This window comes from Gymnoscopelus microlampas (assembly GCF_963454915.1).
Source record: "Gymnoscopelus microlampas genome assembly, chromosome: 14".
NCBI lineage: Eukaryota > Metazoa > Chordata > Actinopteri > Myctophiformes > Myctophidae > Gymnoscopelus > Gymnoscopelus microlampas.
In genome coordinates, this window is record NC_139951.1 from 7,684,205 (window position 1) to 7,709,846 (window position 25,642).

General features: G+C 40.9%; 1 long non-coding RNA gene across 1 annotated transcript; it reads left to right on the forward strand.

Moving 5' to 3' along the window:
* Positions 1 to 19,276: 19,276 nt before the first annotated feature.
* Positions 19,277 to 25,335, forward strand: LOC311060550. The gene is made up of 5 exons (XR_014602280.1): positions 19,277 to 19,391; positions 21,507 to 21,594; positions 21,941 to 22,054; positions 23,228 to 23,382; positions 25,256 to 25,335. It is a non-coding gene; the product is annotated as an uncharacterized lncRNA (long non-coding RNA).
* The last annotated feature ends 307 nt before the right edge of the window (positions 25,336 to 25,642 follow it).

Sequence of the window (25,642 nt, forward strand, 5' to 3'; positions counted from 1 at the left end):
CAGGGCTTAAATTGTTTAAGCTGTTCCTCATTTTGCTGGGGACCCACTGGAACCCTTTCAAGGACCCATGTAACTTTATTGAATTAATAAAATGTAATGTTGTCCAATCTGTATGGTAGAGTATGTTAATACAATATACCTTATACAATCAGGGTGGTTGTATTTGGTCTCCCTGCTCTTCTATTGAGACAATTAGATCGTGTCAAAGGTCACGTCTCACCTAGACACAGGATCTGACACGAAGTATGACCTGATGGTCAAGATTCAATGTATCACCTGAGCAAGCAGCCAGGCTCTATTAGCTCAATGGTAACATTTCAGCACTTGTGCAGGAAACCGGGTTCAAATCCGGAAAGTTACACAGTGCAGCTTTAACCACTTAAATGCCCAAATACATTTCTGATCTTGTGCTATACCTCATGGACCGTCCAAACGTTATAGTGGGGACCCCTCGGAACACCCTCAAGGACCCCTGGGGGCCCCCGGACCGCACTTTGAGACCCACTAGCTTATATAACATTTCATTCATTAAAATCAGTCCCAGATCCGTAGCTTCTAAATGTCTTCCAAGGGCGTTCAAGGCGGCTTCCGGATGAGGGGGGAAATGGTCTGGGGCTGGAATGGACCCTGGTTGCATACGGTTAACCCATTGAGACCGGGAAAGCATCTGTGTCACTTTTAGATTTCTTTGGGCTATTCAAAAATAGCAGATCTACAAGCTCATAGCGCGGCACCGAGTGCCGCGCTATGAGCTTGTAGATCTGCTATTTTTGAAAAATTGTGAAAATGTGTGCAAATCTTTGAATGTATATATCTTTTTAAAGGGAACATTTTTAACTGAAATCTTTGCTTCTGGGGGGGGTCCCTGGAACAACATATTCTGAGATGGGGGTCCGCGGCCAAATACATATCATTTTGGGGGCCCTTGACATGAAAAAAGTTTGAGAACCACTGATTATAGCAACATATATACGTTCTTTTAGTTAGGATTCAGAAGACATTTGTCGAATCCCCAGAAGCAAAAAGATTTGAGTTACACATTTTCGCTCAAAAAAATAGATATTCAAAGATTTGCACACATTTTCATGATTTTAAAAGAAATAGCAGATCTTCAAGCTCCTATAAGCTTGTAGATCTTCTATTTTTGAACAGCCCAAAGTATGAAATAATGGTTATAGCTAAACCATCTAAAATGACACACAGATGCGTCCCGACTTCCCGGATTGAATGGGTTAAAGGGGAGCCGAGGGTGCACTGACTGACTGACTGACTGACGGGGGACAGAGAGGCCGGTTAGGGCCAGTAGTGGGACGGGGCGGGGTGGCCTGGGGTTACCAGAGGAAGAGGCTTTTTATTGCCTGAGGATATATACGTTATAGAGACTGTACCACTGACGGACATGTGGTTCCACTGGTATGGGAGGAATGAAGGAGAGAGAGAGAGATGGGGGGTGGAGGGATGAAGAGGAGAAGGAGAGGAGAGAGGAAGAAGAATGCTGAATAGATACGACCGCAGTCAAGGAAGTCTAACCCAGAGGTCGTTAGGAAGATTTTCACACGGGCAAGCACACGCTCGCACGCACACACAGGCACGCACGCTCAAACGTTTGTATTACTACTCTTGTGAGGACGTCGTTTTGAGAAAGTGATTTTTGTGAATGCCATTTCTTTTCTCAATTGACATTTTTTAACCATGAGCTGAAACAATAGCTGATCTACAAGCCCACAAGGCGTCATCGCGCACACGGCACCAGCGCGCAACTTAAGGGTAAAATCAGGCACAACTCCTATATCTCTAATCCTAAACCCCAACCTAATTGTAAACACATCTCTAAAACACTTTTTTCAACCATAAAACAACCAGGAAAATGGTTCCTCACAACGTTCATTTCTCATATTCTGCTATAGTCGTGGGGGACATTTGGTCCTTGCAAGTATAGTAATACAAACACAAACACGCACACATGCACACGTACACACATAATGTGCACCATTAACCGCGTAAGAATACACTCACAACAACATGCACACACACATTGCAGGGCCCCTCTGAGGGCTGTTGACAGTCTAGTGTTTATGGTCAGTATTGTTGTGACTTTGAATGAACTCTTCCCTCTGGGGGACGAGTGGTGGAAGAAGTACTCCTTTTTTTGTCCTCGCTCGAGTAAAAGTATCAATATCACAATGTAGAAATGTAGAAAACTAAAAGTCCTGCAATAACTTCAGTAAAAGTACAACAGTATGAATGTTAAAGTACTCCTTATTCAAGTCCATTTCACTAAAAACAAATAACGTTTTCAAAATGTATCAAAAATCTTTCTACAAGCTCACAACACAGTGAACACACGCGCTGTGAGCTTGTACATGGGCAATGTTTTTATAGTCCAAGTATAAATAAGGCCTTATTTGGTTAATGTATGTTTTATATTAATAACCAAAATCTGAAACGTAACTAAAGCTGTCAAATAATTGTAGGGGAGTAAAAACTACAATATTTGCCTCTGAGAGTAGTATCAAAAAATGGAAATACTCATAGTAAAAGTACCTTAAAATTGTACTTAAGTTCAGTATAGAGTAAAGTTACTTAGTTACACGCACACGCACACGCACACACACACACACACACAGAGAGAGAAAACAAGCGCTGCGCATAAAGCACATATACAGCATGTACTCATGCATATGATATAGTTTATTTGGACAAAACATGCATGACACACAGAATACACAAACTGCAAGAACACACAAACACATGCATGCAAAGACCACAAACATTTACATAAACACACACACACACACACACACACACACACACACACACACACACACACACACACACACACACACACACACACACACACACACACACACAGACACACACACACACACACACACACACACACACACACACACACTCACATGTAGGACAATGGACTGAGTTTTTACACATTCAGCACACAACCACGCACACACTAGGGCATTAACAGAATAATCGAATATTCGAATATTCGACTATCAAACCGACTATTCGACTATCAAACCACTATTCGATTATTCGATAAAAATAAAAAAAATAAAAAAAAGTTTTTTTTTTTTTTTTTTTTTTTTTTTTTTTTTTTTTTTAGTGGCTTTTCTGCAGCAGACACGCAGCTGTGAGCTCTGGTGTGACGTCAACTCGCATTCCTTGAGTCCAGTCATCAATGTCATTGAAAAAAAAAAAAAAAAAAAAACTTTTTATTTTTTTTATTTTTTATTTTTTTATTATTTTATTTTTTATAATCAAATCGATTAATCGAATATTCGAATACTTATAGGTCGAATAATTCGAATACTAAAAATCACTATTCGTGAATGCCCTAGCACACACTAGCATTCGCACACGCACACGTGTGCACATACATACATATTTATATTACTATACTTGTGAGGACATCACGACATTCGGACGCCAATTTTATGAATGGCATTTTCACAAATATGTTTGTTATACTTTGCTGTGTGCCAGTGTTGTGCATATCTCTAAAACAAATATCTCTTGTGCATATCTCTAACATATCTCTAAAAAGTATTTTTAAACCATAAAACAACGGTTTCTCTTGTGAAGACCATGAAGATGGTTCCTCACAACGTCTTTTTATCATTTTCTACTATACTTGTGGGGACATGTGGGGCCCTATATTGCTCTACTTTTTTGAAAAACATTTTTTAATAGTTTAAATAGCCGATGTACAAGCTCATGACGTGTCGATGTAGATCGGCTATTTTCACTATTTTAAAATGTTTTTCCAAATCATAAAAACGACCTAAAAAGCTTTAAGGCAGTAAGGCAGCGCACAAGATAGGGCCCTTGGCAATGGTGGGAAAAGTACTAGATCGGCTATTTTCAAATGGCCTAAATGTATGTAGGGCTGAAGTGGTTAATGTATGTTTTGTAATAATAATCAAAATCTACAAAGTAACTATAGCAACTAAAGTTTTCAAATAAATGTTGTGTGTAGTAAAAGTACAATATTAGGATACGAGATGCAGTGGAGTAGAAGTAAAAGTATTGGAAATTGGAAATACTCAGTTGAAGTACAAACTGTACGAAATTGTATACTTAAGTACAGTACTTGGGTAAATGTACTTAGTTACTTTCCACCACTGGCCCTTGGTCACACACACACACACACACACACACACACACACACACACACACACACGTGCACACACACACACCCACACACTAACTTTTTGCCTTTCCAGCCTTCAGTAGTGAGCCCAGCAGCCTCTTCCAGAGCGCTGCCAAGCTTCCATGTCATTGAGCGGGTCCATTCATTAGCTGCAGTGTTAGAATGCTGTTGGTATCTTTAAGGAGGGGAGCCCGTTAACCACGGCCCCTGAAAGACACGGCCGGTCGGGGGTCCGCTGCGTTTTGTTCTCGCTGTTTATCCAAGCTGTTGTTGCTCCGAGGCCCCCCCAGAACAGCATGGGTGGGCTCCAACTAGAAGGGGCCCCCCTCTTAATGGGTCTCTCGCGCGCGCACACACACACACACACACACACACACACACGCGCGCGCGCACGCAAACGCACACACACACACACGAATATGTACACACACACACACACATGCACACGCACACACACACACACACACACACACACGCACGCACGCAAACGCACACACACACGCGCAAATATGCACACACACACACACACACACACACACACACGCACACGCACACGCTCATATGCACACAGACACGAACACACACGTAAAGAAAAACACAGAAGCATGCCTGTATACACACATTATTCTCTTGCAGTGACTTAAGAGGAAGAAAATACACACTTCTCCCACACACACACACACACACACACACACACACACACACACACACACACACACACACACACACACACACACACACACACACACACACACACACACACACACACACACACACACACACACTGTACAGTAAAAGGCAATTTTCACATGCCTGCAGTACATATGCACTGACACGCAAAGTCACTGTATCTCTTTCCTGTCTCTCTCAGTCACACACACACACACACACACACACACACACGCACGCACGCACGCACGCACGCACACACAGACACGCACGCACCAAACCCCTGCCGTCCTGTGAAAACAAAACTCAAAAATCAGTTTTTTTGTCTTTGTGACGGGACGGTCGGATTCCAACAGGCTGAGCGGGCGGCTGCTGGGCGACAGTCAAACATTATGGACTGTGTGTGTGTGTGTGTGTGTGTGTGTGTGGAGAGACGTCAATAATGTTTTGATGTGGAATGAAGGGAGGCTTTATGGCACGGCCAGCGAGCTCCATACAATCTGTGTTTAATGGCCCCGCTGCTCACGAGCATCGCACACAGACACACAGATCCAGTTCTACTGGATCTCCTCTCCACCAGTCCTTAACTCATTCACTGCCAAGGACGTAGTTAACGTAATTCTTTTCAAATTACCAATTCTGCCACAGACGTAATAAACGTGAAACATTTTTTATTCGATTTTTATAAAAGATCTTACTCTTCTTTATCACTCGCAGTGACTACTTTCACTGTAACTCGCCCGGATACGGAAATAACGCCAATCCAAGATTTCCGTCTCCGTCTGCTCCCTGTATAAGACCTGAAGCCGGTTCTACAAATGTCTTCTAAATCTCAACAGTATTCTGAAAAAAAAACGTATGTTTCTATATCAGTGGTTCTCAAACTTTTTCATGTCAAGGACCCCCAAAATGATATGCATTTGGCCGCCGACACCCCATCTCAAACTATTTGGTTCCAGGGACCCCCCAGAAGCAAAGATTTGAGTTAAAAATGTAGCTTTAAAAGAATATAAATATATTAATTTGCACACATTTTCTCGATTTTTCAAAAATAGCAGATCTACAAGCTCGTAGCGCGGCACTCGGTGCCGCGCTACGAGCTTGTATATCTGCTATTTTTGAATAGCCAAAGTGTAAAATAATGCTTTTTTAGCTCACATCTAAAAATGACACAGATGCGTTCCAGGTCTTAATGGGTTAACTCTGTCATTGAAACGGCTCTTTCTCGGCCGTTTACAATTGAATGTCGCGGATTGAATATTTTGTTCTCTGGGCCACTCGCACACCTATACACCCTGTGTGTCTACAAACAGTTGGACACGCGATCATAAGGGATGTACATTTTCTGTGGCGAGCTGAAAGGGGGGTCCCCGGACCCCACTTTGAGAACCATTGCAGGTAGTTTGAATATGTCATTCAGATAAAGTGATACAATATAGATGTTGAGTTAGGAGCATGTTGTTCAGATAGAGTTCAGATAACAGACAGAATGCCTGTAGGGTTGCGTAGTGGTGCTGCTGCTGCGTGAGACACAGGCTGGCCTGAGAAAACAGTCTGCTGAACGTCAGCTTAACACTGGATAGATTTACATCACTTTGTTCATTCGCGTGAGATAAGATACAGGGACGCAGTGGTGCAGGAAGTACTCTAATTTAGTTTTTACCTTAAACCCAGAAAGATAAAATGTCTTCTACATTCTTAAAAGTTTTCTGAAATACTTGCTTCTATATCAAGTGGTGCTCAAACCTTTTCATGTCAAGGACCCCCCGAAATGATATGTATTTGTTCCAGGAAAATATGTTGTTCCAGGGACCCCCAGAAGCAAAGATTTGAGTTTAACATCTTTGCTTTAAAAAAATATATATATATTCAAAGATTTTCACACATTTTCAAGATTGTTCAAAAATAGCGGATCTACAAGCTATGAGCTTGTAGATCTGCTATTTTTGAATAGCCAACATTTTATTTTGTCTCCCTGCTCTTCTATTGAGACATTTAGATCCTGTGTCTAGGTGAGACATGACCTTTGACACGATCCCGTTTCTGGTTTGCCACAAAGATTCAAGTTATCCCCTGAGCAAGCAGGCAGGCTCCATTGGCTCAATGGTAAAACTGTCAGCACTTGCGCAGGAAACCGCGGGTTCAAATCCGGGGTAGGAGAGGAAAGGAGAGGAAGAGGAAGAGGAAGAGGGAGAGGGAGAGGAGACACTTTTTCAGTGACTTACAATAGAACAGTAAAATGTGGTATTAATTCCTCAATCCGCAACACTACAGTATATAAAGTATTTAAATGGAAAATGGAAGTAAAGTAAAAGTACCTTAAGGTTGCACTTAGGTACTGTAGCCTACTTGAGCAAATGTACTTTATTTATTTTTGCACTGCACTGCAGGGGAGGAGAGGAGAGGAGAGGAGAGGAGAGGAGAGGAGAGGAGAGGAGAGGAGAGGAGAGGAGAGGATTTAAGGGCGAGCCTCTTTTTCAGTGGCTTATACAATAGAATGGATGGACAGTAAAATGTGGTTTTAATTCCTGAATCAGCAACACTGCAGCAACCAGCAACAAGGAATGTTAGGGCTCCCTGTCCATGCCAAGTAACGAGCACTTTTATGACCATAAAACAATCATAAGTGACATAAACTCTTTTTTTTATCCTCTCTGTAAACAAGACAGGAGGGTTTTTCTCTTCCCTTAACTAGAGAGAGAAGACATTTGAGAGAGAGAGAGAGAGACAGAGAGAGAGACAGAGAGACAGAGAGAGAGAGAGAGAGAGAGAGAGAGAGAGAGAGAGAGAGAGAGAGAGAGAGAGAGAGAGAGAGAGAGAGAGGGGGGTTGTTGAAGGTCTTCTCACGGAGGTGAACGCTCAGGTTTCACCTGAAGACGGACAAGCACGCTGCACAGTAAAACCCTGACTCCGAGTGTGTACAGATGTAATAACCAAACGGACCCTGTAACGGTCCGTGCACACACGGCTAACAGGTCATCCCATCCTGGCCGACCTCTCAAAAGGTCTGGATTCTCCAGGGGGTCCCCAGGAAAGCATGTTTTAATACAGTACAATCATTTCAATCACTTTGTCCATATTTTATAAGTTGGCTATTCAAAAATAGCAGACACAGAAGCTCGCTGCGAGCTTGTACATCTACTATTTCTGAAGAAAAAAAATATATATCTTGACATTTTGTGTGTATGTGTAGATTACTTTCACTATTTTTTTTCTCGTTTCTTTTTTGCTACATTTTAATCTGATATTCATTGTAATGGTTTTTCTTGATTCTGTGATTTCGAGAGTGCAAAAAAAATGAATTTTGTATTAACATAATTATTCGAAATAAACATGACTAAACTATATATCTTGAGAGTATTGGAACGTTTTGAATAATTTCCGGGGGGTTCCGCGGCCAAATACATATCGATTTGGTAATTGATGTAACCAAATGGAACTCGTAACGAACCGTACACTCTCGGAGTCACAAGCAGCTAACTCGACACTGGCCATTTTTTTTACGGTGTGCGCAGCTCTGAATTGAGCACAGAGAAGGTCACCCCCCATCCCTGCCGGCCCGACCTCTCCAAAAACATGTTTTTTTTTTTACCACACAAGAGTCACAGCTTCGCTTCCACCGAAGCCGCTGACTTCACGTGCAGCCATGCGAGGACTTATTGGGGACGAGAGGGAGGGAGGGAGGGAGGTTACAATGGCAGGAACCGGCTGCGGTTAACAAGGCGTGGAGAGCACATGGTCAAAGGCAACCTTTAACAAGCCACACAGGCACAACGAGAAGACGGACGTAATACAGAGGTAGAAGCTAAGGTTTATGAGACAGCTGTGTAGTCCAGGTTGGGGGGGTGCCAGATTTTGTGAGAGAAACAAGCGACCGGGTCTATTAAATGAAAACAAAGCCCTAAAAGAAGCGACTATTTTAGGCTACATGAGTCTTACCACTTGAACTGATGTACATGAGCTATTTGAAAATAGCCTTTGAAAATAGCCGATTTACAAGCTCACAATGCGTCAATGCGCTGTGAGCTTGTAGATCGTCTATTTTCAAAAGATCTTGACATCTCTTTTTCATATTGGGAATGTATTTGAAACATTTTAACAGCACAAATCTTGTATGGAGGTCCCTGGTACAAAATATTTGCAGATGGAGTTCCGTGGTCAAATACATATATAGGCCTATTCATTTGGGGGTCCTTGACATGTAAATATTACTACTGGTTCAAACGACATTTAGGACACAAGCCCAAATAAGCAACTACACTTTAGAAACCCCCCCCCCTCCCAAAAAGAAAATGGCTGCAACACGACTTTACAGAAACAAAAAGCCCCAAGTCACTTATAATAAGCGGACAGTAGGGGCTGCTAAGTGAAAAATCGTTACGCGGCGGATAAAAGCATGAAATTTGATACAGATGTCCCTTGGGTCATCCTAAAACATGCTAGAAGGGGTGCCCAAAAAAATCTTAAACAGGAAGTGAGTTATGGACAAAATTCAAAATGGCCACCTAAACTGTTGACCGTTGACTCAAAAGACACCAAAACAATCTCCAAAAAGCATAACATTTGGCACACATGTCCCTTGGGTCATCCTAAGACATCCTAGAAGGGGTGCCCAAAAAAATCTGAAACAGGAAGTGAGTTATTGATCAAATTGAAAATGGCCGCCTAGTGTTGTCGATTGACTCAAAAGACAACTAAAGAATATCCAAAAAGCATAACATTTGGCACACATGTCCCTTGGGTCATCCTAAGACATCCTAGAAGGGGTGCCCAAAAAAGTCTTCAACAGGAAGTGAGTTATTGACAAAATTGAAAATGGCCGCCTACAGTGTTGGCGATTGGCTCAAAAAGCCTATAGAATCTCCAAAAAGCATACAATTTGGCACATATGTCCCTTGGGTCATCCTAAAACATCCTAGAAGGGGTGCTCAAAATAATCTGAAACAGGAAGTGAGTTATTGACTAAATTGAAAATGGCCGCCTACAGTGTAAAAGATGATGCAAGATACCTAAAGAATCTCATAAAAGCATGAAATGTGGTACAAATGTCCCTTGGGTGATCTGAACGCATCCTACAAGGGGTGCCCAAAGATGTTTTAAACAGGAAGTGACCGCCTAAAGCAGTTGACACAAAAGATAACATAAAGGGACGTCATAAAAGTGTACCATTTGGTACGTACATTGAGTGCTTCTTAATATATCCTAGAAGGGGTTATTTTTTTGTTTGTTTGCTTGTTTATTAAACTTTTAGGAAGGGACCATGTTGAAGAAATTCTAAATGGCTGTTTAAACAGTTGACCACGGCAGTCTGCATATTATGCAGACTCAATATGACAGGTTATGCAGTGCATAACCTGCCGTATTTTGTAGTCTACCTTCTGTTTTCATTTCTACATCATCTTATTTATTTTACTTTCTGCATTATTTGTTTTATTTTACTCTTTGCATCTTCTTTATTTATCTAACTCTCTGCATATTCTTATTTATTTTACTCTGCATATTCTTATTTTACTCTCTGCATCTTATTTATTTTGCACTCTACATCTTCTTGCTGGTTTTACACTCTATCTTCTCATGTATTTTCTTGAGTGAGTTATTTGTCAGGAGATGGTAGAAATTGCATAGCTTTCAGGCTTCTGGACCAAATGCCAGATTGGCAAACTGCTCGATTTGAATGTTGTAGCAGTGCAGCCCGTGGGGGAGGAGTGTTTTCCATTGAGAGACTATTAAAACTTTTTTTTGGCACCCCTTAAAGGGGAAATCCACCCATTTTCAATATTTAACTATGTCATTAATATAGCATAAAGGAGTTGTGTGGAAATAAGAAAAAAGTTCCCCCCTTTTCTTTTTGCCTTGAACTGGAGGATTGATTGTGAGTTTAACATTGCAAATTACAACGTGATGACTCATCATGTTGTAATTTGCAATGTTAAACCCACAATCAATCCTCCAGTTCAAGGCAACACAGAAAGGGGGGAACTTTTTTCTTATTTCCACACAACTCCTTTATGCTATATTAATGACATAGTTAAATATTGAAAATGGGTGGATTTCCCCTTTAAGATGCATTCAGATCACCCAAGGGACATTTGTACCAAATGTCATGCTTTTATGAGATAATTTTTTATGAGTGTCTTTTGCATCATCTGTCAACACTGTACACGGCCATTTTCAATTTAGTCAATAACTCACTTCCTGTTTCAGATCATTTCAGGCACCCCTTCTAGGATGTCTTGGGATGATCCAAGGGACATGTATGCCAAATTGTATGCTTTTATGAGATTTTTTAGTTGTCTTTTGAGTCAATCGATAACACTGTAGGCGGTCATTTTAAATTTTGTCAATAACTCACTTCCTGTTTAAGATTTTTTTTGGGCAACCCTTCTAGGATGTCTTAGGATGACCCAAGGGACATGTGTGCCAAATGTTATGCTTTTTGGATATTCTTTAGTTGTCTTTTGAGTCAATCGACAACACTAGGCGGCCATTTTCAATTTGGTCAATAACTCACTTCCTGTTTCAGATTTTTTTTGGGCACCCCTTCTAGGATGTCTTAGGATGACCCAAGGGACATGTGTGCCAAATGTTATGCTTTTTGGATATTCTTTTGGTGTCTTTTGAGTCAACGGTCAACAGTTTAGGTGGCCATTTTGAATTTTGTCCATAACTCACTTCCTGTTTAAAAAAATTTTGGGCACCCCTTCTAGGATGTTTTAGGATGACCCAAGGGACATCTGTATCAAATTTCATGCTTTTATCCGCCGCGTAACGATTTGGCCATTTTTTGTGGTTAGCAGCCCCTACTAATGGCAACACTGCTTGGGGGGGTATTACTATTACTATAGTGGTAGTACTGTGTAGTATTAGTGGTACTACTTTGTAGTATTACTATAGTGGTAGTACTGTGTAGTATTAGCCTACTATCATGGTAGTACTGTGTAGTATTACATAGTTGTAGTACTGTGTAGTATTACTGCAGTATACTTGTAGCACTGTGTGCAGAGGCAGTGACTGCAAGAGGGTTGTCATTATACGTTGGCCCTGCCTCTTTCCTCTTTCACTGGAGGTAATGATTTCCTGTTATGCATGCAGTTAAACTAAATTGTTGATAATGTAACACAAAGCTATAATAACTCAACTTAACTTTCAAACCAAAGAGGGAAAAAAGCTAATTCTTCCTCCTGGGGGTCAAGCACATGATTAGACGATGACATGTTGTAAGTATGTAAGAAAAAGGAGTGCTAGTGCAATAGATACATAGAATAAATAACTCAAATCCCCCCGTGTTAATTTAACGTGTGAGAGTATAACCCTAACCTTAACCCTCTGAGAGGTACATTTTATTGTGTACAAATTCAAGGCTCACGGTGTTTATTGTCACATATTGAACTGTAGTTTACAAAGTTATTAATAGCACTAGCATTATAGGCACTAGCGTGCTATTATTGTACTTCAAGCTTTCTCAACAGTGTTAATAAACTTAAAGGAGTAGTTCACCCACAAAAAATATTTATTTACACACCCCATGAAGCATTGAATTCATGGAGATTTTTTTGTTTTTGTCGCATTCCTGAGACAATAATTTGCTGACGGGTGGAAAGATGCTAATGTATCCGGTAGGAGACTCAAAGGAGACTCTTTGAGTCTCCTACCGGACAGACCGCCGGTCATCAAATGATTGGCTTAGGATTGGAATGCGACAAAAACTAAAACATCTCCATGAATTCAATGCAGTGTGTAATTGATAGAAAATAAGTATTTTTTTGGGTGAACTACTCCTTTAAAATGAGAATACATTTAGATAGGATAAACAATGTGTATTCGCAGCGTATGGCTAACACGCTGAATTGCTCCTGAAAGGTTAGATGTAGGGTCAGTATAGTTATAGGATTAGCCCCATTATCCATGTTCCTCACTGACACACACATGCGCACATGCGCGCACACACACAGCAAATGACATTGTTCACTGTGCTTCACGATCTTGGACGAGGTGTAAATGTTACAGACAGTGAGAGGTAAGAAGTGGGCGAGAGAAGCCAGCATGCGTTCCAATAAGTGTCATTTAAAATCCACGTCCGAGCGTTTTATAATGTCACGTCCAGGTAAAAGTGATTGGGTTTTGCGTTCGGTCACCGGTGGTGGAAAAAGTACACAGATATTTGACTTAAGTAAAAGTGGGAATACCACAATAAGAAAATACTCTGTTACAAGTAAAAGGCCTGTGTTTAAAATGTTACTTGAGTAAAAGTACAAAAGTATTGGTGGCAAAATATGCTTAAAAGTACTGAAAGTAAAAGTACTAAAATGTTTGAAAATAGCAGATCTACAAGCTCACAACGCGTCGCGATGCGACGCATTGTGAGGTTGTAGATCGGCTATTTTCAAATAGCCTAGGTATAAAATAGGGCTAAAGTGGTTAATGTATGTTTTATAATATAATAATGTATATCTGCAAAGTAACTAGTAACTAAAGTTTTCAAATAATTGTAATGGAGTAAAAGTGCAATATTGGCCTCTGAGATGTAGTGGAGTAGAAGTTAAAGTATTGGAAATTGGAAATACTCCACTAAAGTAAAATACCTCAAAATTGTACTTAAGTACAGTACTTGAGTATATGTACTTAGTTACTTTACACCACTGTCGGTCACCGACAGAAACAAAAGAAGGAGTTTTTTCTCACAGACAGTTTCGGGGCCCGAGGCTCCAAAAAGAAAACGGGTCGCAATGATTCACCGCTTTCTGGATCAAACCTTGTTTCCACTCCTTTCATTGCCCTAATATTTATTTGCCGAAGGTTTTGTTGCGTTGAAGTAAATGAGCTGCAATAAGCACGTCTCTCTCACCGAGAACACTTGTAAAAACGTCGCCACCGCTTTGCGATTGCCGAGTTAAACGGCTGTAAAACCAGTGTGTGTGCGTGTGTGTGTGTGTGCGTGCATGCGATTCTATGCATTTGTGTGTCAGCATTTTTCTATATATTTTTATGTGTGTGCGTGTCAGCATTTTTCTATGCCTGTGTGTGCATGTGTGCTCATTCGTGAGAGTGTGTTTCTTTGCGATTGTCAAGTTAAATGCCAATAAAATGTGTGTTTGTGTGTGTATGTTTGTGTGTGCGTGTCTCTCTCTCTGTGTGTGTGTGTGTGTGTGTGTGTGTGTGTGTGTGTGTGTGTGTGTGTGTGTGTGTGTGTGTGTGTGTGTGTGTGTGCCTCTGTGTGAGTGTGTGTGTGTGTGTGTGTGTGTGTGTGTGTGTGTGTGTGTGTGTGTGTGTGTGTGTCCGTGTTTCGCCACACACACATACACTTTGTTTCGCCATGTGCGTTCGTGTGTGTTTGTGCTCCAGTGTACATAACATAATTCTGTTAGCAGGAACACATGTTCCTGCCTGCTTGTATTACCTCGAAATATGAAAAACATGAAAACAGGCCAGGGAGCCAACTCACTGCAAACTGCCCTGGTGTGTGTGTCTGTGTCTGTGTGTATTGCTTATATCTGTGCCTGTGTCTACTAGCTACTAGCATATAGTGGACTGAAGCATTATAATTATATGTGCATCGAAAATATGACTTAAAATAACTAATAATCGAAAAGCAATTCCAATTCAAAGCAGTTCTCCATCCGCACAGACCTACAGTGAAGGAATACTGCAAGCAACTCATTTAGTAGAGACGTTCAGAAGATTATTCACTGTTGGGCTGAAAAGGGCAAAGGTCAACATCACAATCTAGGTCAATATGGGTGGATTTCTACATAAAATTTGGTTCAAAAAGGTCAAAGTCAAAATTACATAATCGGTAATATTATCTTGGGAATCGAGAGACCCCAGGCTGCAGGCATTTCTGTTTGTTTGTTTTTTTATACTGACACAGTAACATCTTGAGTGTGAATTTAACCATGGCCTGAGAGAGTACAGATAGTAGTAAACGGCCTCGAAAGCGAGACCACTTGTGTATTCTGAGTTGAATCAAGAGGATTTGACTGTGTACACAATCTGTAACTTTTGTTTTCGTGTTGTGCCAAGTGTGACATGTTTGAACAACAGGCCTTGTTATTGCTACTCTGCCCACTGTTCAAATGCGACCGCGTGAAAGAGTAGAAGCAGCTCAGCGAACATTCCTGGCATCAACAAACAACGCCAGACAAACATCACACACACACACACACCCAGCGGCACACAGAGACACCCAACCGCGCCACCAAAAACCATCAAAGTGAAGCTCCTTGGTGTATGTGCGATCATCATCATCATACTTGGCCAATAACCCATTCAGACCGGGAACGCATCTGTGTCATTTTAAGATGTCTTTGGGTTATTCAAAAATATCAGATATACAAGCTCGTAGTGCGGCACTCGGTGCCACGCTACGAGCTTGTAGATCTGCTATTTTGGAAGAATTGTGAAAAATGTTTGCAAATCTTTGAATATATATATTTTTTATAGCGAACATTTGTAACTCTTCGCTTCTGGGAGGATTCCACAAATGTCTTCTACAGTTTTTTTAAATTTGTATTATGTTGCTATAATATCAGTGGTTCTCAAACTTTTTTCATGTCAAGGACCACCCAAAATGTTGTTCCAGGGACCCCCCCCTCCCAGAAGCAAAGATTTGAGTTAAAAATGTTCGCTTCAAAAGTATATATACGTTCAAAGATTTGCAAAAAAAAAAAAAAAAAAAAAATAGCAGTACTACAAGCTCTTAGCGCGGCACCATGAGCTTGTATATATGCTATTTTTTAATAGCCCAAAGTATGAAATAATGGTTAAAGTGGTTACACACAGATGCGTTCCCGGCTTTAATGGGATAAAACCGATCCAGAATCTGATTGTGACGGCGGCGTGCGTTGCCTCTCCGTGCGCGCAAAGCAAGCGGCTCTCTGTGTTGTGTGTTTTTTTTGCGGCCTCAAGCGCTACACTACTGGCTCCCAGACAAACCTAACAGCCTATTAAAAAAAGTGTAAGAATCACCCATGGCTGTTGAGGCAGGTTGCAAAAACAGCGGCTAGGAACCATTTAGTAATGCAGAAAAAAACAAAACAACAACGTTAAAAGCTGCAATCCCGGTACTTACTTTAATGAAAGGAAAAAAAGGACAATGTCCTCAAAAGTGTCTTTCCTGTCGTTGCCAAATCTACAGGGTGTAATGAACTGGACGGTATACAGAAGCTCTCAGAGCTGCAGTCTGGGACTTATTTTAATGATTAAAATGTTATTGTAACCAATATGTATGGTATGTTAACCCGTTAAAACCGGGAACTTACATCATTATTTTATACTTTGGCTATTCAAAAATAGCAGATCTACAAGGTCATAGCGCGGCACCGAGTGCCCTATGACCTTGTAGATCTGCTATTTTTTTCCTGCTATTTTTAAAGCAAACATTTTTAACTCAAATCTTTGCTTCTGGGGGTCCCTGGAACAAAATATTTTCAGATCGGGGGTCCGCGGCCAAATACATATAATTGTGTGGGTCCTTGACATGAAAAAGGTTGAAAAAAGAGCACCACATGATTTTTTCAGAAAACTGTTGCCTTAATGGGTTAATATAGTACACTACATCTGTATGGTAGAGTATGTTATGTTAATACAATATAACTAGTACATCTGTATGGTAGAGCAGGGGTCTTCAACGGGGGTCCGGGGAGGACAAAGCTACTAAAGATCTTTGTGCCAAAGGAACTTCTCTTTTTTTTTTTGCATTAACCACTCAAACCCTACCCAGATAGCAAAAGATGGTTATTCAACGTTGAATTATAGTGGTTATGGTTGATTTTTGGTTACGATTGAAGACTGATGGTTTTTCAACATTGAATCACTGTTGTTTTGCAGTGCAAAATTCAATGATTGAAATGCCAACATTGAATCAGCGTTTAATCTATGGTGCAAATTCAATGATTGAAATGCCAACTTTGAATCAGCGTTTAATCTATGGTGCAAATTCAATGATTGAAATGCCAACATTGAATCAGCGTTTAATCTATGGTGCAAATTCAATGATTGAAATGCCAACATTGAATCAGCGTTTTATCTATGGTGCAAATTCACTGATTGAAATGCCAACATTGAATCAGCGTTTAATCTATGGTGCAAATTCAATGATTGAAATGCCAGCATTGAATCAGCATTGAATCTATGCTGTTTGCCTTTTTCTTTATTTTTTTCTTGATGGGGGGGAGAGGGGGAGGCACACCCCTCCTCACACACCCCCTCCTCCCATTTAATGATTGAAATGACAACATTGATTCAACGTTTTATCCATGCAGTTTGCCGTTTTCTTTTCTTTTTTTCTTGTTGGGGGGAGGGGGGGGCAACCCCCTCCCCCCCCCCCCTCCTCCCATTTAATTATTGAAATACCAACATTGATTCAATGTTGAATCTGTACTGTAAAATCCAATAGCTATCTATATTAAATAAATAAGTTACCTTTACTCATTTGTTACAATACTAGGTTTAATCAAGTAAAATGCTTTAAAAAGTGCACACTTGACATGATCAGAACACACACTGAACCTGCAAAGCAGCACATTGGCCTGGCCATAAAGTATGCGGCACATATCTCTCATCTTGGAGATTGTCAGTAACAATGTGTCCTCATGGCTTCTCACAAGCATGACACTACTCTTTTTTGCATTATAAATTATGTCATGATCATTGCCATAATTTGAGCAAACTTTCAATAGCTGCTGTAACCCTCCACTGTAAGGACTTAGCATGACCAGGTCATCAGTGTACATAAGGTGATTGATGATAGAGCTACCTATCAGACAGTCCGTATTGCACTTGTTTAATTCAATGGATAGATTTACATAGATTCATGTAAACGTTGAATAAAACGGGAGACAAAATCCTCCCTTGGCGTACACCATTGCTAACATAGAAATGGGCAGATGTAACATTACCCCATTTGACCTGCATTTTCTGATTTGCACACCAAAACACCAGTATACGTACAATGTGTCTAGGTGTGCCTCTATCAAGCAGCTTCTGAAACAGTTTGTAGTGGTTAAATCTGTCAAAAGCTCGAGACACATCAATGAAGCATATGAAGACAGTGGAATTATGGCTACTGCAGCTGGCAAATCAGTTCTTTAAGTGCAAAGGTGCATAAGTCTGTGCCGTGTTTCTTTTTAAATCCAAACGGTTATCTGCAGTCAGGACAAACATTTCAAGGAGCACAAGCATGATTCTTTCCAAAACTTTGGAGTGCTGGCCCGAGCGATAGGTCTATTGTTGTTAATGCTGTTTAGTTTACCTGCCTTGTCTTTAAGGACACTGTACTAATTGTACAGAGGTGATTGACTCTGGGGGGACACCATGACCCAACAGACCTGTAAAACACAAGGTCCATTTGGTTCCATTTGTACACTCTGAGTTACAGACCTGTTATGGTCATTCAGGGTTAGCTCTTTATGTGTTTCTGGTAATATTATTGTCAGCTCAATGTGTATGTCCATGGCAAAAATGTCCACCACAAGCCAGCATGGTGATGACCCCTGCTTGTTGTTATCTAACAACTTAATGGCATCAACCACATCCTCAGACCTAATCAGTGCACTTTCAAATGGATCAACATGATCTACTGCCACTGTGCAACTTTTTACACAGTTAAATAAGTTGTGATTGTGTTTTCTCCATATACCTCAGCTATTTCAACCCAGCCACATGCACCCTCTAAGTTAGAGCAGTGGTTCTCAAACTTTTTCATGTCAAGGACCCCCTAATTGACACTTATTAGCCCGTGGACCCCCATTTGAAGAGATATGCCAGGGACCCCCATAAGAGAAGATTTTTACGGCTCTCTAGCAGTGATTCTCAACCATTTTAATTTCAAGGAAGTCCAGTTTGACATGCATTAGGGCTACAGACCCCCATTTAAGGGCATTTATACCTCTGGGACCCCAATTCACATTGTAAAACCAATGTTAATTTAACTCTCAGAGTTACAGACCCATAAGGGTCCATTTGGTTCCTGTCCATCATTTAGCTGGGGACCCCTGGAACTCCCTCAAGTACCCCTGGGGGTCCCTGGACCCCACTTTGAGAACCAATGTGTTAGAGAGTATGTTTTACTGTTGTTCATTACTTTGACCTCTTTCCAAAAATCATACAGGTCTTTGCTTTGTAGCTTATTAGGAAGTGAGTCTGCTCTCAAAGTGTTCTCCTGTCTTTTAACAGATCAAACAGCACATTTAAATGTTGCTTGGTGCGTTTCTTCTCCTCAAACAGTGAACCTTGTCTAGGCCTACCAGATTAGGATTATTTATTTATTATTTGTATTTTAGAACACTAACCAAGAGCAAGTAAAAATTAATTGCACTGTGGTTAGTATGGTTTACTTATCAGTTGTATTTTAGAATACTTTATATTGATCAGTAACGTCACTTGAGCTGGGCGTGCCTTAATGTGAGCATGCGCACTGCGCTCATTATTCAAAAAGTGGCCATTAGCGCGCTGAGCCCTTGTTGGGAGTTGGGACCGTTGGAACTCTCTGCTTGGAACATGGAAGCAAGGAACACGTTTTAATTTCTTCAATTCAAGTAATTTCGTCAATAAGGTAAGTGTTATCTAGTGTGAATTTGTGTATCTGACATGCTGCCATTATATTAGTGAACATTTGCCAAACGTCACGTCAATAGTGATGAGTGGTTGATGTTTTTTCCACCACATAAACTTAGCCTACTTAAACCTACTTAACCATATTTGTTCCAAAACAATGTTGTAATAAATGGAAGTTTGGTATGTTTTCGTCGAGTTGACACTAGCGACTGCGTTTTAATCGTTAGTTTGAAACAACACGGACATGTTATAAAAGTTACTGCTTGCTGAGACCATTTTTTTAGCCCTGAAATAGCCGTGGCACTTTCTCCATTACAACCCGTACATCTACATAAACGTTAATATTTCATATATAAAGTACTCACCCCACGGCCACAGATGTTACAATTTGAATCGGGTGGGTCTAAGTATCCGTATCTTCCGTATTGTTCAATAAAAAGCATTTTAATCCGATCGCCTGCCATTTTCTCAGAGTTATAATGTATCAGAGTGCAATACACCTCCCAACCGTTAGGGTCGCGTAGTTGAAATCATGGAGACGATCCGGACAAAATGGCCACCGATCGGATTAAAATGCTTTTTATTGAACAATACGGAATATACACGGTACTTAGACCCGCTCGATTCAACTTGTTACATCCATGGCCGTGGGGTAAGCACTTTATATTTCATAATCTGAATGTTTATGAAGACGTACGGGATGTAGATGGAGAAAGTCACAACCTGGTTGAAGCATAGCTAAGACCATTGATGCTTTGGCTCACGTCGCCCTAACAAATATCAGACTTGCAAGCTCTCAACGCGTCGCATCCACGACGCGTTGTGGGCTTGTAGATCTGCCATTTTGACCCGTGACACGCCGTAGGGCGAGGTATAAATCAGGCTTTGCATCCACTCTATGCGTCGCTAAACGAGGCTTGTTGTTGGTGCTGATTAAACAGTGTTTGAAATGCAACTACACTAACGTTGGTGTATCTGTCCTATAAGATAACATGCCTTTCAGACGCGCTGTGGACACATTTGAGATTGAAACCCATGTTATGTTGCCGGGTTGTGTTGGTGGAGTGTAGTTCATTGTTTATTTCAACCATTGGCATTATGTTAATGGTTCAATAGTGTGGCAGAAATACCCTGTCTTCTGTGTATTTCGAGTAGACAATAAATGGAACAGTGGTTCTCCAACATTTTCATCTTAAGGCCCTCTAAATAGATATGTTTGGCTGCAGAGTCAGACCCCCATCTGAACCAGGGACCCCCAGAAGATTTGTTAATTTTCTTCCAAATAATTCCAAGATTTTTCAAGATTCCTCAAAAATAGCAGATCTACAAGCTTGTAGGACAGCTATTTGTGAATATTAGGGTTAAAGTGGTCAAACTAATTGTGATGCTATATTGTTGGTTTTTTGCTGGTGCCCCTCTGGAACCCCTTCAAGGACCCTGGGTGTCCCTGGGCCCCACTTTGAGAACCACTGACATGGCAGACATGTTATTTTTGCCATTATGTATTGTTGATGTACTCACATTAGAACATGAGATATAGGTTGAATATCCATGTTGAATGTTTTCCATCATTATCTGTTGAAAATAGGGTTAGGGTTAAGGCTATTGTTGTCAGCTCATGGTGCCTTGGGTTATGCCTGTCATAATAATATAAATCACACAAACTGTTGTCACACAATGGTGTGTTTATCAAAGAGCTTATCTACAATTCGATTGTTAAGACGTGACGTTGCGCCCCGCTAGAATAACTTCCGGGTCCAAGTGTTTTAATGTTAATAATAATAATGTTAAATCATAATAATAAATAAATACTTTGTACTTCTATGATATTAGCATTAAGACCCTTATTAACCCTCAATGGTTCATTTCTGAAAAAGGAGGTTATTGTAAAAAGATTTACGGGTTCCAACATGTTGTTTACAATGAAGAGTGGACGGCGCTGGTGCCTTTTGGACCCGGACGTGACATCGGACTACAAAATTACGTCAGACTTAAGAACCGAATAGCCTACTGCTTGCATACACTCTTATAAGTAGACTCATGAGTGATTTTATTTTATTCTGAGTGATTCTCATTTTGCAATTGTTTATATAATATGTTCTCTTCTGTGTAGACCCAATCCTTCGATCTCCTAATCTCTCCATCTGGTGTGGAGAATTTGATTAGTGGGATTCCTCAAGAGGAAGAACTGCAGACTTCAGGTGGGGGTTTCATTTAACATAATGGTTAAATAAACAATAATGAACTGTAACTGTGTTTCTTAGCAGGTGCTAAGGTTATGAGTTGGGTCTCTTGGGTTCTTTCCTGCTTTCTTCACTGTCCTCTGGTCATAGAGATGCTGAAGGGCAGAGCGCTTAGACCCCAAGGCGGTTACCCTCGGCACAACTTTGGGGTTTCACATAATGATATCTGGGTGGTTTTCTATCAGCTGACATGAAAAGCATTCTCTGACCGGGTCAGCCTGTGACTGAGCACTTGGTGTTCAGATAAAACTTGTATTCTCACCATGTGACATTGGTGTAAAATCACTCCTCTGTGTTTGTATAGGTGCACAACACATGCAGTTTGACTCAGCCTGGGCCCTGACCAGAATCCCCTCAGCTACCTTCCTGCCAACAGGCACTGTGCCCATCTTCTGCCTACATGGACATCCGGGAACAGGTTAGCACCTTTTTACCCACGAGTAACAGAGCAACATAAGTTTATTTGGGAATTAACTGTCCAATTGAACTATCAGGGCGACATATGAAAATATGCTTTAGAGGAATGTCTGGTGCTGTATGCAGTTTGGAACCCAGGATATAAGGTGATGGAGACCTTTATTACACTAGAGGTGTATATATGGAGCTGACTAATTTGTTTGCTGATTCCATGATGACACATTGAGGTTAGACATTCCATAATTGGGCATAGCTGCATTGGGAACTCCTTATATCAGGGGTCTTCAACCTTTTCAGGCCAAGGACCCCCTAACTGAGAAAGAGATGAAGAAGGGACCCCCACTATATATTACATAAAATTGTGTTGCAGATTAAAGCTTTTCATAGATGTTGGATTCATGTTAATGTGTATTGTCAGACATTTTACGACTTAAACCGTCAATACTTAGTAAACTTTCACTCTGTACTTGGTCTGCTCTTTTTCCCCTCTTCGCGCTGCGAGGCGTTGTGAGCTTGTAGATCGGCCATTTTTGGCTGAAGTTGTCCTTAGAATAGGGATGCTATTGTTCAAGTGGTTAGTATAAAGAAACAATGATCTTATCACAGAGATTTGGTGGACCAACTCTGAAGCAACTCTGAAGACCCCCTATGGGTCCCGGACCCCCTGTTGAAGACCCCTGCCCTGTTATGGCTGACTCATGGTGACATGAGCGTGGCATGGGGCATCTCCTGTAAGCCAATTTTAATATATAGGTAATTGTCTGATCACAGTTATGAGAAAAAGCGTTCATCTGTATACATTTATCTATTGAAGAATAGTGAAAATAGCAGATCTACAAGCTCGCAACATCTCGCAAAGTGATGTGTTGTGAACATGTAGATCGGCTACTCTCACTATTTTTCAACATTTTTAAATGCCGGGCCTGTTCTGGCCATAGTACATAATGGTATTATTGGCCCCGGTCATTGTCAGTCATGTCAGTCATTTCTTTTTTTGTTTACAAAGCCTAAAAGTCGGAACCGAAATGTAATTCGTCCAATGTTTAATGACAAAACAGTTACATTGTTGATCATAATTATTTGTATGACAATTAACCAAATGTTTTCCTAATTTACACACTGTTTCAAATGTATTTAGTCACTGTAGTTTGTTCTGTGGTTTGCTGTGTTGTAGGCTTATGCTGAGTTTAACATGATCACCACCACACACCTAGAGACAGACTTCTTTGATGCTCTGGATCGCTATACACTACAATTGGTCCCTATCTTCAAGTCCAAGAAAGGTGCCATTAGAGAGAAATTATCCGGAATTGTGCAGCAAATTGATGGGTAAGTCTACAACATGTTTCTTATATTTGTATTTATCATGACTAAGTTTATATACAACCTATTACCCCAAATAGTACTTCTGCTTCCCGGTTGTATTACAGAGTGTTAAAGTATTGCTAACTATTGATCGTTGTTGATAACTAAATGCTGTGGATTGTACTATTTTTAAATCACATCTCCAATCAGCAACTGTTCATCAAACATAAACTGTTCACAAAATGTAAGGAAACTTGAATTTGGGTCATTATATCTCCCCTTTACTAATACCAATCAGTAAAGTGTTACATATCATTTTTATCGGTGATTAGTCACCTTTACAACGAGGTACAGCTTGTAAGCATCGGGCATTCATGGAATGAGCAACACAGGCAAACGTGTGGGTAGCGCCGAGCAAAAATGTGCCAAAATCACCCAATATGCTTTTGCTGGTAATCGCTCTTGTTTTGAGCGACCTGCCAGCACACACCTGCTGAGAGGTGGGTTCTGCAACTTTGCGTTCTGCAACATGGGTTCTGCAACTTTGTTGAGTTTGTGTATGCTCCAAGCAGCAACACTGCCCCCATGGAAAGATGCCACGTTTGTCCATTCAGGATAAGGCCTGTGCAATAGGCTCTATGCACAGCAGCCATATTGGACAGAAATTGGGCCCCTTCCTTGCTTCCTTCACAGGTGTTACCAATGACACTAATGAAGGCTCTGTTCCATTTAGTGTAGCACAGTGGTTCTCAAACTTTTGTTTAATTTCAAGGACCCCCATAACTCTGAAAGTGTACAAATGGAACCAAATGGACCCGGGAGGGTCCATTTGGTTCCATTTGTACACTCTCAGAGTTACACCCTCTCAAGGAACCATGAGAGTCCCTGGACCACACTTTGAGACCCACTAGTATTTCTAGTGTGCCAACATACACAATATCAGCACCCTGACTGTTTGACTAGAATGGAACAGAGCCTTCATTAGTATCATTGGTAACACCTGTGAAGGAAGTAAGGAAGGGGCCCAATTCATTCCCAATATGGCTGCTGTGCATAGAGCCTATAGGGCAAGTGAAGCTGGTGTTCCGTTACGCAGATTACGCATTATTTGATGTCAGCCCTGGTAGTACTGTATGCCGGTGTGTGCCAGTCAAAGGTGTGTGTCTGGCACCTGAGCATGGGCCCTGCAACTTTGACATCTGTCTTTGGTACCGTTGTGCAAATCTTGCCTGTACATTTATGGTTCCTCAGTGAAGCAAGTGGTCTGGGTTGTTGTCTTCCTTGTTGACTTCACCAGTCTCACAGAACTTAATCCTACATTTGGAAATGGTACAAGGGCTAACACCAAATAATGCTGTCACTCTGCATAACGGAACACCAGCTTCACTTGCCCTGTTGCACGGGCCTTATCCTGACAAAAGTGGCATCTTTCCATGGGGGGAGTGTTGCTGCTTGGAGCATACACAAACTCAACAAAGTTGCAGAACCCATGTTCAGGTGCCAGTCACTCACCTGTGAGACAGTCACACACCTGTGACTGGCACACACCTGAAGCCCATTGAATGTAATGAATGTCACAACATTGAATGTCAGCAGAAAAGTCTAACAGGCCATTTTGGCACATTTTTGCTCGGTGCTACCCACACGTTTGCTTGTGTTGCTCATTCCATGAATGCCCGATGCTTACAAGCTGTACCTCGTTGTAAAGGCTAATCAACGATAAAAATTATATACAACACTTTACTGATTGGTATTAGTAAAGGGGAGATATAATGGCCCAAATTCAAGTTTCCTTACCTTTTGTGAGCGGTTTATATTGTGGTGTTTCATGCTGTAACTGTACTGTAACTTGTGATGGTCAGATCTTGAACTTTATTTGTTCATTATCCACTTGTAGAAACCTGACGTGACCGCGCTGGGTAGGCTTGTTCTCCGAGGCCTCCTTCTTCTGCTTGGAGATGACCACAGCAGTTTATACACCACTGTCTTGGTAAGTTCTCATAGTTACACCTTAAAGGTCCAGTGAAATTACATTTTCGATCATTTTATTTTGAAGTTTCAGTCTGAAACGGCCATTCAAACCAATCAGAAGGTTCAATCCCTTCAGGCTATAGCACGGTGGAATCTCACTCACATGGTGTGCAGTGTAAGTGTTTGTAGCCTGCACTCACATGTTGCTCAAGGGAGAGAGATGGCCACTATGCAGAATGTTTGTTACCAAGTTGCTTATTTCTAGCCTAAAATGTTTTCAGATACATATTTTACTGTGCTGATAAGATTACCA